The 20,220-nt window shown below is 37.5% G+C and overlaps 1 protein-coding gene across 3 annotated transcripts in view; it reads left to right on the top strand.

Moving 5' to 3' along the window:
- The window catches only part of SULF2 (sulfatase 2), a 145,734-nt gene that overhangs the window by 37,357 nt on the left and 88,157 nt on the right, over positions 1–20,220 (top strand). For 2 of the 3 annotated variants that reach the window (XM_021417155.1, XM_021417154.1), the window contains exon 4: positions 7,637–7,703. The exons of the other annotated variant lie outside the window; for it this stretch is intronic. The gene's annotated coding sequence lies outside the window, so the exon portion shown is untranslated. The remainder of the gene's footprint in view (positions 1–7,636; positions 7,704–20,220) is intronic. 3 annotated transcript variants of the gene reach the window in all.

Below are 20,220 nucleotides of genomic sequence, written 5' to 3'. Positions count from 1 at the left end.
TAGCATTTAGAATGAAATTGCGAGGAGCTGAATGTTAAGTAAAAACTAGCTTAAAAAAAAAAGGTAAGTGCCTGAGAAATGTTCTCAAAGATGGTATTTATTCTTGAATATACATACACGAACATACAAATGTGCCCCATTTATGCAACTGCTGGATACTTACCTACTAGTGTATATCAGGATCCATATTTTTAATGGACTGACTTGGTCAAGTTTTCTTCATCAATGCTTTCCCAGTCCAACTGTTAGATTGGCGTCATAACACCTCGGTAAGAAAGAGTTATGGTAGAGGCAGATAATTGCCATGGAGGTAAACTAGGTTTATTAATTTCACGCATACTCTCTTGTTGAACTGTGGCACTGATAATTTAACATGTCTTAGCATCCTTTGTGTACATGTGAGTAGTATCTTTGCCAGTGGAAAAGAAAATAGCTGTTCTCATGACAAAAATGTGATGAAACTGGACCTGCTTTTAGTCATGTGATGTTCTTAAAGCTTATTTATAAGTACAGATACTATCTGGAAAGAAATGGAATAAACTTCACCAATGAGTACTCATGAAAGAATATTAAAATTGACTAATAGTGGATGATATTTTAGTGAAATTTATTTTGGAGTCCTATAGCAACTGTTCTCGAATTTAGGGAGAAGTGAATGCCTGTACTACACTGCACAGCTTCTGTACATTTGGAGAGATGAGAAGTGAGGTGTTCAAAGGTTTGCCTTTAAGTCAAGAAAGACAGACTGTTGTGGAAGATTATCTTTTTTCTGGTTACAGATAATCGCTGAGAGAGGTGCACAACAGATTTAACTGAGGAAGCTTGCGTGTTTCAGTTAACCATGTTGGCAATTCTTTCTTAAAATAATTTTTTGAAGCCTTAGCATTTAAAATCTTGTATTGCAACAGCCTGGCTGTGATGCCTGAGAGAGAATATCATGATAGACCTACTGTTCCCTCCTCTACTCTGTGCCTGAGGATAGCTACTTAAAGGGTGGTAGGAAAGAAATGGCAAGAAATTTTTGCATTTTGGCTAAGCCAAAATGGAGGACTAGCTACTTAATGCACTTCAAATGCTTTCATTGACCTTCTCTTGCAATTGAATATTTTAAATAATAGAACTTTTGAGCAGCAATTTCTCTAGTCTCCGTTATTAGATGTGAAGTTATTCAGCTTTCTTATCAAACTTTTTTTCTTCAGTGTGTGAATTGATACTACTTGTGATCAGTTTAGCGTATGACAGACTTATCTCTGATCATAGTCTGCCATGTGTCTTCTATAACTTTTGAAAGTACAGCCTAAAAGCTTAGATCATTTCACTTTAATACAAAAGCACATTTTATATGCCTTCAAAGATGGAAAAGAAAGTCTCTCTCTGAAGGCTCACGAAGTAAGAGGAAGCTTAGAACAGAACTTAATTATATTAACACTCTTTGAATGTTAATAGTTTCAGTCTTTAGAACTTATCCAGTGATAAAGACCTTTGCTTGTGAATAAGATCGCAGGAAGCCTCTGCTTTACTACAAATGAACATCTTAATAAATTAAACTGTTTAACTTCTGTATTTTAAACGCAAACTGAAATTTAGTTAATGAAATACCTGTTGCATAAAATATTTTTCTGTCTAATTCTCAATTATTGTTACAAAAAATCCTTATTGTTTGCTAGAATGATTTAGACTCCTTGGCTTCTATAAAATAGATTTTTTGCAGTTTTTGTAGCTACATTTGTTTTCCCAGAGCAGCTATTAATCTGAGAAGACTATACTTGTCCACCTTGTCCTACACTAGCTACAATTCCTGTAGACAGGACCAGTGATGTGTGCATAGCCTTCATGGATCATTTGCAGCATTTGCTCTCATCAGAGATGTCTTGGGTGCAGGACTGACCAGATAGATAGTTGTTTTACTTGAAAATAAAGCATCAAGAAGAAGAGTAGCCATCTTATCTTGTTTTTTTTCATTTCTAAATTCTTCAGTATATACTGCAAAGCTGAAGGATGTGTACATGCTGTGCACTCTATTCCTCAGGGTGTTTTGGCTGCGGATTTCATAATTCATACTCCTTTTGAATTTCTACAGAATATTAGCTCTTCTTTATTCCATAGTTGAGCATTTCTCCCAATGTGGAGTCTGAATACCTCTTTTTTTGTTGTTGTTGTTAATTGTTTTTGTTTTCTTAAGATCTCTAATTAGGCCTACAATTAGAGGAAATCTTGACTTTCAAGCCTTAAGGCTTAATGTATTTCCTATGAAGAGTTCTAACTACTGTAATTCACTTATCATGTCCTTATCTTTCAGTTTCTATACTGAGAGGTTTGGAAATAACATCTATTGTAGGAGGAAGATTTGCGGATTTAGGAAGACCTTCAAATGCCAATTGAGACATGAGTTACGTGTGTAAGATCAGAATAAAAATGATTGGGAAAGAAAGAAAATATGCTTAGCCACCAGTTTTGTTTGCCATTATCTTTTCAAAGATTGCAAGACGATTTGGTGCTAGCTGTGTTACCCCATAGTAGAAGTAACAACTTTGTCCCCCTCAGCTGAAGAATCCATAGACATTAAAAACTGTGAAAACAGTGGCAAAGCTCATGTACTCTCTTCATGAGTGTAATGTAGCAGCCAAAAATAATTCAAGTTTCACGCAATTATTGGATATTGTCAGTAGTGCCGTTCCAACTGCAAGAAGCAGGGCATTATCTTAACCTTGCCAGTTTACAGAGTAGTCACTCCGCTCACGCTCATGCTTTCATTATTGAAATGATACTATAGCTGTGTATTGAGAATTACACACATTGTATCATTCTCAGGGAGATTTTTTATTCTCACAAGTATCTTAGTTCTGATGCTGAGGGATTAATGATCGCCTTGAGAATGTCCTGGGGAAACAAGATGAAAGGTTTATAGCTGCCCCTTGAAAACAGTGCAACAAGTTTGTGAGAACATACGAGTGACTGTAAAACCTGTTATATTTCTGAGAGGAAGGCTTTTCCTACACATCTTCCATTCTCTATTTCCTAAATGTCGTCTTGTGAGGGACGAAGGCTGACCTCTGCTGCTTGATTATTTTCTGCTTGACAGTTTTACATGTTACCTTTTAAATCTTTTCTGGATCTGAAATTTGGAATCCAGAGTTATAACAATATGATTTACTTTGTACTAACTCTACTTGCAAATCATGCAGACACTTGGGACGCTGTATGAATGTAGGCAAAAATTATCAGGGTTTCTGAAGCATTGTTAGTTTTAAAGTATGTAAGTTTTAGCCAGGATTTCCTTGCTTTTATGTCTAGAAAAGAGAGAGCTTCTTGGAACCAGCCTAGTTCTATCTCAGAGTGTAGAAGAGGTTATAATTTACTTTGGATGTTTACCCCATCCTTACCCAATAGCTATTTACATTTGGGCAGTAATTATATTATGACATTAATGCAATTGTGCTTTTCATATCAAATTAATGAACTAGTATTTTCATTGTCAAGGTATAAAACTTTCACTACAACTATACTTTTTTTCCTGACTTACAGGAACTAACATAAAGAAAACAGATTATCTGTGACTTTTGTTTCTGCGTTGGCATAACAGGCTTATCGCTTCAATTTCACAATAATATTGGAACGTTAACTGCATTATCTACTGCAGAGGTGAATCTTGCTCGTTTTAAGATACAAGCTATTTCAATCTGAAATTTAAAAGCATTTAATAGTCTTATTAAAGGACTTGTACTATCACCCACTGTTTATTTTTTAATTGTCAGGGATATAAATAGTGTGAGCTTTAGTTCCTCATTCTTTTTCTTTTAGCTAAGCTGTTAAATCACATGGAAGTGAGTTATCATTTTACACGTGTAAGTTTTTTTTCTCATCTGTGAATACTAACTGGAACCCCCATAGTCAGTCTCTGTTATCTAGGCCAAATGAAAATGTAGCTGGAAGGTGCCTCGCAATGCCAGTGTGATGCCAGAAGGTGCAGATGAGTGCTGAGTGAATTTCATTTCCTTATTTGAGGAAGCAGCAAGTCAAGTTAGCAGCTAAACTCCCTACCTCCCACCTTGCCCTTTTTTTTTTTGGCACCATTTTCCTCCATGTAAACAAATAGTAATCATGAGCAGCTTTCTGCTTTGAGGTCTTTAGAGGTTTAGGTGACGCATAGAAACAGTTCATGCTACAGAGCTCTGCTCAGATTCAGGGCTCATTTCTGGTGCTAGTGTATCACTGGGCTGCATTGCCATTAAATGTATCAACCCAATCAGACAGCGTGTCACACCAACCAAGTAGACCTGTCACTTAGCTCCTCCTAAGACATTTTTGCTACTGAGCATATAAATAAGAAGCAAACAAACAAAACCCCAAACATGTTAAAGCCCTGCAGTTACAGGATGTTATGAAGTCTGCCACATTTGCTGATCAGGGAATGATGAATCATAAGAAGCCAGAGTTTGCTCTTTGCTTTTCTCCTGGGACAACTCAGCAGCAGCCGATCCCTGCCTAACTCAGATCCGAGGGTAAAATTTGAATAGAATGTATTGCCTTGTGTTTGCCTCCTGCAATGATTTACTATAGTAACAGCTGTATAAATAGTGCAAAACATAATTGCTGGAAAAGAATTGTAAATACAATGTATTAGCTAGTCTCACTGAATTATGTATTTTTTACTAGTGTGAGAATATAGCTGAGTACAGTTTACCATATTGCTTATAAAATTCTCTAAGTACCCATATTAAAACCGAGAATAAAATGAAAACTGGAATTTGGCTGTGAAGTGTGTCATATTCCTCTGAACATTGAGGAAAGGTGCCTAGCACATTGTTTAATTATTGTGGTTTTAGTTATGCTGGTTCATCTTGTGATCTTGTCAAGGCACCAGAGCTATCAGTATAATGCAGAGGTCCTAAGCTCTAGAACTGCATTTGGGAGGTGAAGTGGATGTCGAAGGTCTTACTTACTCAGAATCACCTGGTATTTGTCACAAGGATAAGACAAATAGCTTCAAAGCTCAATGAAATTCAATGTAATTTTTTCCCCTGAACCTTTGTTATTCTTTATTAGACTGCTCGGTGGTGCTTCCTGCAGCATTCGTGGTAAACATTAGTTTCTGTACTTACTGAAGGAAAATGTCTCCAAATTCTGCCAACTGGTTAAGATCAAATTTCTTTGGATTTTTTTGAGTTTTCTTCTCTCAGCGGACGTCATATTGATGAGTTAATTGTGCATTTATTACTTTAATGGAAAACAGGACCTGAGCTTAAAGATCCAGGCTGAGTTGTTGGCTCCTTGTAGAGTTTATGCTCCAAAACACAGAGGAGCAATGTCAGAGGGTGACTGTGCAGGTGCAGCATGGCTTAATTGGGATGACAAAATGGAATTTAGACAGGAAGTGTGCTATTTTTGGACACTTATGTTGACATGAATCCCTTGTGAATTAAACCATTTAATATATGAAATTGAAAAAGTCCTTCTAATCTTCCTTTTGAATGAGCCGTGAAATAGGATCCATGAAGTGCCTGAAGTGTGAAGAGGTTCCTATGGCTTGTTTCCAATGTATTTTTATAAGATATTAGCAGATCTGCTCTAGCCAGGAACATAAAGGGGAACTCGTAGTCTTCTATAAAATATCACAATACTTATCTGAAAATCATAGAATAGAGTCATTTTGGCCAGAAAAGACCTTTAAGATCATCAAGTCCAAACAGTGTCAGTTTTTCATGATGAAAACTTTCACAGCTCTTTTTGGACCCTCCCTAACAAATGCATAATGTATTCAACTGTAAGGTATCATTTCCAGTAGAAAGTAGCTAAATAACTGTGTTCACTAACTGCAGTCACACCTATTTATCAAGAAAAAGAAATCCACTTGCATTTCATGTCTGCTGTAATAGGCACTGGAGTGAAAATGAGATTTGTATGTAGTTACTTCGTTTTAAAACAAACTCAAATCAAGTAATTGGCTCTACTTTATGACTTGTAACCAAGAGAATTCTAAGTTTATCATACAAGCTTTAAGACACCTGAATAGCTTTTGTTTGTAGCATAGTTAACTGTATTATATTTGCTTTCTTAACACAGTGCCAATTTTTAAGTCTTCTGTCCCATCAAGCAGCATATTGTTTGTGCAACATTAAGCTATTACTTCTGGAGTGCAAACTAATAACACTAGTAGAGGAGTACATTTTATAACTTCTCTTAATACTTGTTCAAAAATTTTAAATCTTAAAATTTCTTGAATAACCCATTCCTACCATGACTTGATTTATATTGAAAAGCCAAACAGCAACAGATTACTATTAGGAATCTGTTGCTTCTCTGACCAGGTGTTTAATTGTCTGGGGTTTTGCTTTTGTGTTGACTGCTTCGGACTCTACTTTCCTATCTGTGTGTTTGAGTTTTCAGCACTTAAGAAAATTAGGCTGTCTGAGAATTTGTTGCAATTCAGTGTCTGTGTTTGCAGATACATTTGCAGTATCAGTGCTACAGTGCCCTAACAGGGCTTATTTCTGCTCTCCTCAGGTTTATTTATGCAGTACTTTAAATAGTAGCATCACAATTAACTCCCTGTATTTTTTCTATTGCTGTTGAAATGGAAAACTCCACCCCAGAAACAAGTCTGCTGATTATTCTAATACCAAAAAGTCATATAGTATATTAAAAAAAAAAAAAGTTTGGAACAGACTTCCTGATTTAAAGAAAATGTGCTATTGGCATGTGCCAGTATTGCACGCAGCCTGCGAGACTGCACATGCCCAAAAAAGAGATTGCCAGCTCTCCTGGCGAGGGATATTTGTTGATCTCTTGACGTGTATTAGTAGCAAGTTCAGCAAGATTTGAATTCTTTCTGGGATCTCTGAGTACCATGACAACTAAACATAATGCCTGTTCAGCACTGGTAGTAGAAGAACTTGAAAGTGGACAGTTTCTATCAGTTTCTGTTTAATAGTAGCAGGGCAGTTTTTTCTGGAAAGTATGGCAGGAGTAGCATGTTCTGTGCATTGGTGGAGGGAGAACAACACTTCAGTGTTTTCAAGGAGAAAAGAATTGCTGAGAGGCCAAAGTTGGAAGCAGCTCTTTCTAAACTACTGCAGCAAAGAAATAGGATTACTTTGGATAGTTTTGCAAAAATGGTGTGGTTTCTTTGGTGTTGGTGGTGTCTGTTCTTCACCTGATGCTTTGTCCCCAGAAGTCTGTCATATCAGCATTTAACCACTGCTAGTTGATGTTTGCAGGAAAGCCCCTCCTGCAGTGTACAAAGTGCTGCTAGCAGCTGAGTGGGTACTGTTTTTCAAGGCCTGACTGAATCAGTGCCTTAGAAGGGGGAATATACCAAATACTGTTGTGCTGCCTCTCTGTTCAAGAAACATTTAGATATAGCATTGAGAGACATGGTTTAGTGGGGTTATATTGATGGTAGGTGAATGGTTGGACTAGATGATCCTGTAGATCTTTTCCAACCTAGCTGATTCTGTGATTCTATGATTCTGGAGGATACCTCAAATTAAGATGATGCTGAAATCTGATTTTTTTTCTTTTTTTTTTTTTTTTTTTGCTTAGAAGAGTGGACGTATCTAGTTACATGTGTAAATGCAAGCAAAATTCTTCACCCTAGTGGATCACTTTCTGATTAGTTCATGGTAATATTTTACAGCTGCTGATACTGGAAAGCTTGCATACTTACCTCTGTATTTCCCTGTAAAAGACCAGCTGCTGACCTTGTGAGTATAAAACACATTTGTACAATGTTAATTGCCTAGTCTCTGTGGCACTTAATATTCACTCAATTTCTTTATTCTGGGAGGAGATTTGTAGATATGCTTAAAGTTTGTTTACTGATGAGTAGCTTTGCCTGAGGAATTGAGCTCAAAGTTTCTGTTTTGTATGCAAAAAAGCTCTTTTAAAATTCTGAACATAGTTCATTGATACTTTGGCTTCTCAGTCAGGCAGTACTAAAATGCCTTCTGATCTCCCTGAAACCCACAGGTTTGTAGCTCCAGTGTTCTTCTAAGATGTTAAAATCTGCTAGTATATAATTGTCTAACCATGCCACATTTGCCTTAAATTTAAGCAAGTCTGCCCTTTGTGCGTGGCATACTGAATCTTTTATATGTACTTTCAAGACCTGTGGAATAAAATATGAAACCGTGGCCCTGGAAGTCTGGTAGTGTGTACCACAAGTGTGGCGTAACTGAAATACAGTCCAACCTTCCCTTCTCCCATCTTCACTCTTTGAACTAGAGTGATGCTTTTCTTCTTACAGATTACTGTAATTAGTAGTATAGCTGAGATTTTGGCCAGGTTGGAATCTTTAAAGCATGTCCCATTTAAGAATCAGTTCATTTACCTTTTATTGGAGCAGGAAAGGAAACATCTGTGCTGCTTCTTTGCTAATTACCTCTGAAGTTTCTGGCTAGACAATCTGTTCATATTCTCAGTGTTCTGTACTGCTCCATTTTTCTGTTGCATTTTCCCTTCAGTTCTTTCTGAATACCCCAAGATCATTTGAAGTCTTTTTCTTTATGCCCTTTACCTTTTCCTTCTGCCCCTTACTCTCTCTTTCCACCTACGGGTCTAACTAATTTCCAGTGTGATGCCAATGTGAAAGAACATGGTGAGCGTGGATGCATTTAAGGACATGGAGGAGTGTGACCAGCAGAGGGTGGAAGTAACTGTCGTGGAAGTAACTGTCTTGGATGTTGTGACACTGCTAGTGTGAAGATCTGGCAAAATCTTTTTTTCTTTACTGGAGGTCCAAGTTAAACATAACAATTCTTTGTAAAACATGTGGTTTGGAGCAATTATGAAAATACTGAAGTGCATGTAGAAGGACACTGTGCCGATAGCTATTCCTTTTCTGGATGTTTGGCACAGGTATCTTTGCCAGCTGTAGTTCATGCCATGCAGGATGCGGACCTTTTAAAGGGTCGCTTTGTTCATTCCAGTTTGATGTTATTTTGGTTGTTTCCAAGCCTTTAAATTATTTCCCTTTCATCGTTCAGTAATATTTACCTTGAAGGCAGTTCTGTGATGGACAGTTATCACATTTAGTGTGTTTGTCTGTGAACCCAAATGCATCTTTGTACTGTACACACCTGTTACACAGTCAACTGTTGTCAACAAGTTTAATCCTTGGAAACTTAAAGATGTAGTTAATAAGATTACTACTCATGAGAGTATGATAGTTTTAATATTTTGACTGATGCTGTGAGAATTTCTGGAATGCCTGCTGGACCAGTTATGAAAATTGTGTACGTGGATTTTGTTTTGCCAGAGTGATATTTTCTGTGTTCAGGTGCTGCAATACAAAATGTAATCTCTTATTGGTATTCAATATAAAAAGTTGTGCGGCGTTTTGGTAGTTGGATTTCCATGTGTTTTATTTTTGCTCAGTTCTTTAATATTTTTTAATAAGCACTGTCATATGGTCATAAAAATTGATCAGCTCTTCCATTTAATATAAAAAAAATTCCACTGCAAGAAGTGGAAGACGAGGTAACTTTAAGACGAGGTAACCTTTAAAGGTGAGATAACTTTATCTCTCCAAACTTTTAGGTTTTACTGTGAATGTTTTGTTCAGCCTGAATTGTTATGCTGTAGGCCAAGAAAGTAATTGCGCAGCCTTTGAGCCTACTTGTACTTAAGAATATGGATAATGAGAAATGCTGAAAGAGCTATTTAAAAAATTATTTACAACACCAGCAGCTGCTAGTAATATAGACTACAAATTTCTTTATAGTTGCTCCAATATTAAGAATTTGGAGTGTGTAGGATTTTTCTTTGCTATTGCTCATGATTTTGGAAGTACTGTAGAAGCTGTGCTTTGTCTTTCAGAAGTTAAAGAAATTCAACAAAGTACATAGAGTTAAGGGGATTTTTAACTTCCTTTTGCTTTTTCTTACATGAAGCAGTGTTATGTGTTTTCTTTGGTTGATGTGCTTCGTACTTTTTGTAGTATTATGCAGCAGGAAAGGAAGAAAAATTGCTTAGCAGTTCATATTTGAGCTACTAGAGAGAAACCTATTATGAGCTTAATTCTAAATCATGAAGAGACGCTGCTTTGCTGACCTTGCTATTGTGTGGGGGCTTTCTGTAGAACTACATCTTTATTATGATTATTTCCTCCACTGCCCTGGGAATCTGGCTTCATCTCCCTTTTCGCAGGGAGTTTTAATGGGAAGCAGCAGTACATTTGGCTTCAATCCTTGACTTTTCTGCAGCCAATAATCTAAGTAGGAGTTACTCCATTTAGAAATACGCTGCTCTTGCATGCTCAGATTCAATTTCATTGTAATTGTGTATGCTCATTGACTCTGTTACAGCAGTATATGGTTCTCAAAAGTCACACATTTCTCTACTCACTGGAAAGAGAAGTAGCCCTGGAATTATTAAGCTCAAAAGGATGGAGAAGTGAGAACAGATTGGAAGTGAAAGAGATTAGAATGTCTATAAGAGCCACAATTTTGAATTTGAGCTGATTATGAATGAACATAAACTTTTTTAACAACTGAGGTTTTACTGTATTTACGTACTTGAACACATACCTTTTATGGTTAATTTTGTGCTTGTTAAGTTGAGGGCACAATTGTTCTTTTACTTTTATTCCTCGTGCAAGTACATTATCATTGTCTGTGACCATGATGTAAAGGTTTGTTTTCCCTCACTTGCTATAGATGGATCTTACTGCATCAGATAACTGCAGTGCTTCACTGTCCTGATGCCTGTCTTAATAGGCATTCTACAGTAGTGAACCTGAACGCAGAATTACTGGCTGCTTTAGCTCTTTCACAGTGACTGTCAATGCAATATCTAAATAAGTTTTGTTTATCGTTTCAAATTGTGTATCAGTATGGCCACCATTTCAAAGCAGGGGAAGATGGGCACAACACAATTAAGATAAACATTTTCTGATTAGCTTAGAAATTTGGGGATTGATTTAAGTAGATGACTTTGCATATTTATAGCATTTTACAGAATAGATTTTATAAGCACATCTCTGGCTGCATTTGCAGTTTAGAATGTGCAGTGCTTCTGAGGTACTCAGTTAAACATGCAAGAAATAGTGGCCATTGGAATCTAAGCTATCAACCATGGAAAAGCTCCAATTGTGACTTCTCAGACATTCAGCAGGAGACATTAATAGTTAAATGTTAATGCAAACATTTACAATTAAATATGCTTTTTGAGGTGGAGGTCTCTTTTGTTAGTGCTTGAGTTTTGTGTTTTGTTTGTTCTGTTTTGTTTGCTTTTGCTGTCCTGTGGAAGACTACTGCAGGCCAGCCTGTGACAAGAGTGATGGGAACTTCAGGTTCACATGGTGGTGTAATTACTTGGTGCTCCATGAAGGGCTTGTTATCCTCCATATGAGGCAGCTGCTTGAAAGCACAAGGGCAAGTCTTGCCAGCAGCCTCGCTAGCTTTCTGCTAACAGAAAGGGGAAGCCAGCAGCTGAGGACTTTAAGGTTTACTATGAGGTTCCAGAGGGAGATAAGCAGATGTAGCTGTTGAAGGAACCCAAATTCTGTTCCACCCCACCTGTTTCATTCACACTTTCACCTTTTTGGCTTTTAGGAACAATTAACAGCGAATCAGAGCCTCAGTTGTGATAGGGGGGAGAGGAAGCAGGTTGAAGAAATGTGACATGTTGGCTCTGTGCCTGTAAATTTATGGAGCATTTTAGATGAGTTCTGAGGATAGCACATAAGGATATCGTTCACTGGAGACTAGTTAAGGATGTGTACTATTTTGAAAATTCATTAGTAGGCACTTGGAAGTTGAATGATGATAGATGCATTGCAAGCCACAGTAAATTTTGCTTTTCATTTCTATTTTTGTTGGTTTAGTGGTCCGATATATTATAAAACAATACTGTAATTGAAGAAAAGAGATCAACTGAAGGAGAGAGATGTGACAAATTATTTTCTATGACACTTGTACAAATGTTTATTTGATTGTTTAATACGGTGTATATTTGTTACATAAGAGTTATGGTTATTGCTGTGCTTGAGGGCAGTCATATTACAAAATATAGTAACTATATAAATAAAACAAATGCCAAATTAAGTTCTGGTTCTTCAGTTCCTTGAAGTTACAGCATTGAACCCAGGCAGTCTTCAAGTAATCTGCGATAGCATTGTGTGAGTAGTTAGGAGCAACCAAATACGGACTGCAGACTGTCTTAATCCTTCTGTGTCCTTTAGACAGAGGTGAACAATCTGGTGTGCTTGAGGAGAATTATTAGGGAAACAGAAGTGTGATGTGCTGGGCTAGGAAATACTTTGAGCAAAGTGGAAACAACTGGTACAAGGTTGATTCTGATTTTGATAAGGTGTATTGAAGGTATTGAGCAGTGACATTTAAAAAAAAAATTAGGACAACAAAAACTTATCAGGGCTGTGGATCAAGCTTTAGTAAGTGAAACACTAGAATGTGATTTGTGAAGCATCCCTAGTGCTGACAAGGGGATGGATTAAGGAATCTGGTACAGGTAAATGCTTCACAGCTGCATCTCAGTTTTGGGTTGTTGGTAGAAGTAGAAATTAGTTTGGTATTTAGTTTTCCTGCATCACTTCATTTGTACAAATGCATGTTGTAACATGTTTCAGTAAAAGCTGATGATTTTTATATGCATTGTTTCAGGCTGTAGGCAAGGAGTTAAGAGTGTTTGTCACAATCTAATACCACTGAAAATATGTTATTCCTGTGTTTGCATCTCTGTAGCTGTAGAGACTTGTATCTGTGAAGAGCTGCAGAACCTTGGTCTTTGCTAATTTCAGGTGGATTTTTCCCTGTCAAAGTATCTGGGTCTCTCAGTAAAGCTCTGTCTGTTAAGCTGTAATTAATTGTCAAGGACCTGACAGTGAAGTCCACTCTGCTCCAGAACATAAAAAGGAGCTATTTGTTACCTGTAATGTCATGACTTGTTTCCTTGAACAGTAATTGATGTCAATTGTAGATGATGTCTATGAACTTGAAGTTGTGTTGTTTATCTGCTAGGGACCTTGAGAGCGTGATCTTCAAACTCAGTCACAGTTGTATAGATTACATCTGCAGTGCAAGAATTGTCTAGAGACGTAAATTACAGCAATTAAAATTAGCTAGAGGAGAGAGAATGATGCATTATTAATTGGCATAGTCATTAAGAGTCTGCAAAGAACCTAAAAGAGATGCAATGTCAATACCCAAGCACTAAAAGTGACAGACAGTGCGCAAAGACCAACGATTGTATTCAGAGCCTGGGGTCATTAAGACATGGGCAATTATGTTGAATTTTATAACTGTGGGTAAGGATCACTCCAACATACTAAACAATATGTTAAAATGGAAAGTGTTCGAGAATGTTAATATTCATGACTGCTCTGAAGGCTGCAGTGGTGCACTTTATTTCTACTCTTAAAATGTTCAGCGTTTTGCTTTAAAGAAGTTGGAAACAACAAAAAATTGTACAGAAATTCCCTCAACAGTTGCCCCCTCAACAATCTGATGAATTTAAGCACACACACAAAAAAACAACCCACAAATCAGCATTTCTCAGCATTAAGTATAATCTGAGCTCATAAAGAGAAGGATAAATCTTGGTACTCTGAAGAATGGAGATTTAATTAAGAGTCTCTTTATACTACAGAAACAATGTCTTGCCTGTGTCATGCTGAGAAATATGGCAGTCTGAATAAGAGGCTCGTGGTACTGCAGCTGTATATCAGCTACTTAATTATTCATAAACCTTCTTGTCAGTGAGTTTCAGTGATTTACCTATCTCAGCTAATTTACCTTATTGGAAATGCTGCTTGTTCTATAAAATACTTCATTTATAGTGCTATAAACGTGAAAAGGAAGTGCCTTCACTGAGAGAGAAGTTTTAATAACTGATTCACAAAACAAAGTGAACTTCAAATATTGGAGGTGTTAGGACAGCGATGTATTTGTTTTGACATCTAATGAAAGAGTGTTTGTATACCAGGCAGAGATTTAGAAGTCCAAAGTAAGTATCTCAATTTTTCTTCTTGAAAGGATCCTTGGAAAGTTTCTCATTCTTTTTAATTTTGTTTATTTTTTTTCAAAACCCACCAATGCTTTCCTATTGAACTTGCTAAGAATTCAAATTCCTAATTCATCTCACCCTTTACCCCAAAGTTTAAACACTGAATGTGATTAGCTTTGCTGTGCAGATGCTGAGTTGAATGGCCTCTGTTGATTCAGAGAAGCTGAGCAATGTCAGAGTTCAGTTACTATGCTTTCAGGAAGGCCTCCTGTAGCCAAAATGAGCTTTCTTTTTTTTTCCTTTTCCAAGCTGCATGCCAGAGTCTGGATCAGCATGCAAGAGGTCTGAAGAAAAGCATGTATATATAGCCACTGAAAAAGCAATACAAATATACAGCTACATCTTCTCCAGCAGCAACCGCCTACACATTAATAGCTACATTAGTATGTTCTGGGGCTGTCTGTCTGTATTACATGTGTACCTGTTTGTGTAAATAAATGTTATTGACCAGTTAGTATCATTGTGGGCAGTGAGGTGCAGATACACCGTACATTTGGCTATTTAGTCTTCAACCTGTGGTTAAAAACTATCATGTAAGACAGCTGTTCTCCTATCTCTGATGTTATCTCTGTGTTCAGTGTGCTAATAGAGTTTACTTGCTCCAAAGTTAATCAACTGCACTGCCACTGAAGCGTGTCTGCTTTATTATATCCAGCACTTTGTTATTTTGGCTTTAGATACTTTGCTTATCTATTATATTCTCAAAACTCTGCGCTGGTTTGAATTAACCGCTTGATAGTCAGAGCGAGTATAGTACGATGCAGTGTGCTTCGTCAGTTTTGTTCTCTCTGGATGTTTCTATGATTCAATGCACGGTGCCAACCAGGAACTGTGGAATTCAAGGTCTCTGGGGTCTAAGTAACTAACAAGCTTCCATTATTCCATTCCTGGCTTCCATTAATTTTGCTGCTGCTCTTTTCAGACTATCAGGCTGTGTGAAGAACTTATTTGCTGGGAGCTATAATCATGCCAATCATTAGAATTGAACCAGAATGGTGAATATTCATTTTTAAGTCATATAGGCTAATAGCTTAACTCTTGCTTTTCAAATTTAGTTTGATGTTCAGTGAAAGATATTAATGAGGTAAGCAAGAAGGAAACAAAGAATTAAGCCAGACAGTTCTTCAGAAAGTTTGTCTGGAGCGCAGCAGCTCCAGAGGCTCAGAGAAGCACTATTTGTGTATTCAGCCACTATGTAGAGACTGGCAGTGTAGCATAATAATGTAATAAATAAAATAAAGGTGACAGTAACGGGTTATTTGCCATAGGACAGCAAGCAACAGCCTGTAAACCCAGGTGGTTGTTTTGCCTAAAGAAGCATACTGTTCTTGCTGTGCATGAGGTTTCCCACTTTTCCTTCTACAGGCAGTTGTGAGCCAGTGTGGGAATATTCAGGTGTTGTCCTGGGATGTTTTGTATCATTGAGAGCAGAGTTGCACGTAACTGATACTTGCCAGTGTTTTCAGCAGTATGAATGCTGGGCAGGCTTCTGTCCTCTGAGCCAAGCTACAAAGCAGTACTTGCAAAGCAATCGTCGGAAATCTTGGCTGTGCTCAGAAGTCTGTTGAGGGCTTCGACTAGGGTAGGTTCATAATTAGCATCTGATGAGTCGCAAATGTCCATCCTGTGTGTCCCGGGGACAGCAGTGGTGTAGTCTTGCAAAAAAAAAAAAAAAAAAAAACCAACAAAAAAAAACCCCAGTGGCCAACTCAGAAAGGAAAGGAAATGTGTACCCACCATCTCAGCTGTTTTTCAGCCTGCTTCTTCAGCTTGGAATTTCTGAAATGCAACTTTAAACTGCAAAAAGGAGAAAAGATGCTATAGTATTTTTTACTGAAAATAAGGGTTTTTTTGTACGAAGTATCAGTCCAGTTTGAACTGGTTTTACTGAGGCTTTCTGCTGCTGGTTGTTGTAAGAACTGAGCATTTTGCTTAGACTTATTCAAATTATTATATATGATAGGGATGTATCAGCTCTGTTATTGCAGCGCTGAGTATTCCACAAGGTCTGACTGCAATAAAAAGGAATTCCTTTGCCACATAGTATCAGGAAAGCAGTGTCAGAAACAGTCTCAGTTTCTAGAGCTGCTTTTTCCATTTGTAGAGAGCTGAAAACCACACTGAATGTGAACTGATAGGATTATTAAGATGAAGGAAAGTGGTTTTGTGTTTTTTTTTTTCAAGACACGTCTAAATGTTGGAAATGTGCTATAGTGATCTGTAAGAAATGTTAATCTTTTTTAAAAAAAACTTGAGGAATAAAGAAATTTTGCTTTTTCTCAGGATTTGGTGAACTGTATTCTTACATTCAAGCTGCTGACAGCTGTGGAGCCAGCTGTCCCTTCCCTGGCATTTCTCAAAATTTTTGCATCAAAGTTGGTCACAGCATCACTGTGAGCTGTCTGACTACCCAGCCACAATCTGGGAGAGCTCATTAAGTAACTTGATTGAAGTGAGGTCGAAAGTAACACTCAGCTTTCACGATGCCTGTCAGAATGGTTGTCTTTCACAGATATTTGGCATCACGTTTCTATTTCAGTAAACAGAAGGCCCTACTGCTCACAGTTGGTGTAAATAATATTATCTCAAGAAAGAGATATCAAATAAGGTCTTTGTAGTACAGATAGAACTTTAAAAAGTTATGTTTTCTGAAAACATGATTCTGATAAGAGTTAAGGGGCACTGTCTGATGCTTCTGCTGAAGATGGACAAGAACATGCTTTTACAAGAAGAACAATACTGCAAATGCTGCAAAGCTCCTCCAGGCTCAGGCAGAGTAAGCAATCTATTATTGTCTCTTAGGACCTTTTCTGGTGGTTTGACATCGATGAATTTTGTGGAAGACTAAACAATTTTGCACATGTTGTCCTTGGAGTGGCTGGATGTGATTTATCCCAGGAAAGGGTGCTCAGAATCTTCCTGACCTGCCAGGACACCTTACACTCCCATAAATAGATGCATTGTGCTGTGTTAGTGTAGTTTGTATGTTGAAGAACATACGACAGTATTTCTGAATCAACAGTTGAAGTGAGTGTGCCACACATGAATACTTTCAGTATTTAACACGGCTAGGAGTTTTCAGCTCATACTTACAATTTTCATTTTGAAAGGGTTTTCATGTAACAGCTTGCAGATCCTGTTGATGTTTATAGAGCAGCAACGCTGTAATTTTATTTTCCTACGTTATGAAGCTACTTCTTAATGCAACAGGTTGTAAGGAACTGGCAATGTAGAAAACTTGTAAGTAGAACTGTGCAAGGTTTTGAAAATGTACTAGTAGATTGTGTTCATGGTACAGTCTTGAAATCATTGATTGCACATTTCTTCCAACAGTCTCACTTTCTGAGAATTCTTTGGCCAGGTATCTGAAAGACCTACGCTGTTTGCAGACATGTAGGCCTGTGCGTGCTATGCTTAAAGATTCATCGGTATTGATTTTGCTTTCCTGAGCTTCTTGTAATATATCACATTTTAAAAGACAAACTTTAGTTTCATAAAGAGTTTATCTATCTATCTCCATTCAATTAACATAGCTAGGGAACAATAGTTCCCCTACAATAGTCTCACTATTCAGGAAACTGCTTTTCCTGGATCCTTTGGGCCAGATTTCAGTCATGCAGTGTAAGATACACCTTGTGTGTTCCAATTTTGCATGATTAAATACATCCTATCTGAAAAATTTGCAGTGCTCTTTGCGAAAATACATTATTTTAATTACCGGTGGGACATATCAAAGTGGTCACTGGCACATGGTCTGAACTTCTTCCTGCAGACTAACCATAGCTTAAGCAATCATTGATGGTTAACTGATGTAGATGAGGTCCTAATACATGACTGGGACTTTATGGCTGCAAAACAATGACTTGTACTTCTTGCCTGTAATACTAAGTAGCAAATTTTTTAGCCTTAGGAAAAGATTTTATTGTTTTAATATATCTTGCTGTTCACAGTGGATGGTGTCCTGCTCCCACTCTCTCATTTACTTTTTTTTTTGCAACTGAGCATGCAAGATCCGAGATCAGAATTAGTATGGTACTGAACAAAAGAGTCACATGCGAAGTCTCCTGTTCATGGCAGCTCAGTTATTCAAAAAAACAACGCACAACAAAAATCCCCAAACCTTTAGTTGAAGGAATGTTATCAAGAATTCTTAAGGAAAGAGGTATGTTCTGTTTAGCAGATCATTTCTGTCAATATTTTCACTGACAATTTCAGAGAGTTTTAATAATCTTGTGGGTGGCGACTTAAAGCTTAAATTGTTTATACGGACTGTATTGCAGTATATCTATCTGTGTGTTATTGTGCTGGTTTATGGATTTGGGTCACCAAAGAGGCATAACCTAGTGAAAAATGAGTCTCACAGTTTTCTGTTGCACCAAGCCAAGAGCAGAAGCAAAACTGTGAGAAGACTAAAATAGGTATGACAGAGATGGAAAGCAAACAGTATCATTTCTGGAAAGAATGGTGAGATTGGGGCAGTGCTTTGCTGTACAAGAGCACGCGCACATCAAAAGTCCTTGAGGTTTTTTTGACTGTCATAGCTTTGATTAAATCACTTCACTGAAACAGTGCGTATTCATTCCAGCCAAGGATCTTTCTGCTGAATATTTGGGATGGTTTTGGCAGTTTCCTTCTCTCATTTTCCTCCTGTCCCCACATCTCTGTCCTTCCTTAACTTTTGGTATTGATGCTACCTGTGGCAGAGATGTGGGAAATGAAATTCTCTCTGTTGTTATAATACTTAGTTGTAAGGCAGCCTCCTGTATATGCCAGGTAGTGACAAAAGTTCCTCAGTTAAAGAGTAATCTTCTCTTTTTCATATGCTAAGTTTGTTGAAGATCTTGTTTCAGTTCCAGTGTCTGTAAAACAAGAATTTCACTTAAAGGCTTACTAGTTGTGATGGCTTCTTTTCCACAGCAGTTCTGAATTATCTGTGGGGGTGAGGGTTACAGGCGTGAGCGTTGCTGTTATTTACATGGCTGTGGATATCTGAAACATGGGATAATCAGTTGGGGATCTTACTGTAACATCAAAGTCAGTAAAGGTGAGATAAGTTTGCATGGGAATTGGTAACTGATAGATAATGTCTTTCAAGGGAAATAATGTGGTTATATTGCTTTAGTGTGAACAGGAGAAGCTGGTCAGCGTGACTTACAGTACTGTCCCATTATTGTGGATAGACCTGTGCTTATTTACCTGACTACAGTGTAACATACAGAGGTTTCTTTCCCTGTCTTTGCTGAGATAATTTGCAAAACCCACAGTGGAAAAGGGTATTATATGTAAAATGATTATTTAGGGATAGCCACTACTTCAATTCTTTTCATTTTCTTTTCTGTTTTTCTTGAGTATATAACATGTACAAAAGGGGATTAGTGTGTATTTAAAAAAAAAAAAAAAGCCACACTATTTTGATGAGGCAAAATATTTTACACTAAGATTAGAGGAATTAGGGAGGCATAATGTAAGACACAAAGAATGATAGTTATCGAGGGCCACCAGAACAATTGCCAAGTTCTTACACATTCTTTTCCTCCTCTCTAAGGAGACAACATATATGTAACTGTGTTATATGAAAAGCTAGACAATTTTAACAGCCTTGTTACTCATTTTTTCACCACTTTGTCTAAAATGTGTAACCAGCATTAATTAACCAGCTGTTAATTTGAAGCTGATAACTATATTTCATAGAGTCATGGAATGGGTTGGTTTGGATGGGATCTCTGATGTCATCCAGTTCCAACCCCCTGCTATAGGCGGGGACTCCTCCCTCTAGACCAGGTTGCTCACAGCTCTATCCAGCCTGGTCTTGAACGTCTCCGTGGAGAGGCATTCACAACCTCACTAGGCAACCTGTTCCAGTGCCTCACCACCCTCACAGTGAAGAATTTCTTCCTAACATCTAGTCTAAATCTACACACTTCCAGTTTAAAGCCATTTCTCCTTGTCGTATTGCTACATGCCCCTTATAGAGAGTTTATATTTCTAGCTTATTGCAAAATTTGCTATATATTGTAGCAAAAGTTAAGGCTTTATCTGCAGGATTTTTTCAGGGTATGAATAGACTTCTCTGACTTTCTCTTGGTTTTTGATGGTTTTTTGTTTTGTTTTTATTAAGCAGCAAATAAGCCAGCATCAAAATATTTTACTGTGTGTTTCTCACAATGCATGTTTGCTAGTGGGGTGCTGAACAGACAC

This window comes from Numida meleagris, chromosome 19 (genome assembly GCF_002078875.1).
Source record: "Numida meleagris isolate 19003 breed g44 Domestic line chromosome 19, NumMel1.0, whole genome shotgun sequence".
Classification (NCBI taxonomy): domain Eukaryota; kingdom Metazoa; phylum Chordata; class Aves; order Galliformes; family Numididae; genus Numida; species Numida meleagris.
The sequence above is the reverse complement of the archived record's forward strand: the minus strand, read 5'-3'. Positions and strand labels throughout refer to the sequence as shown.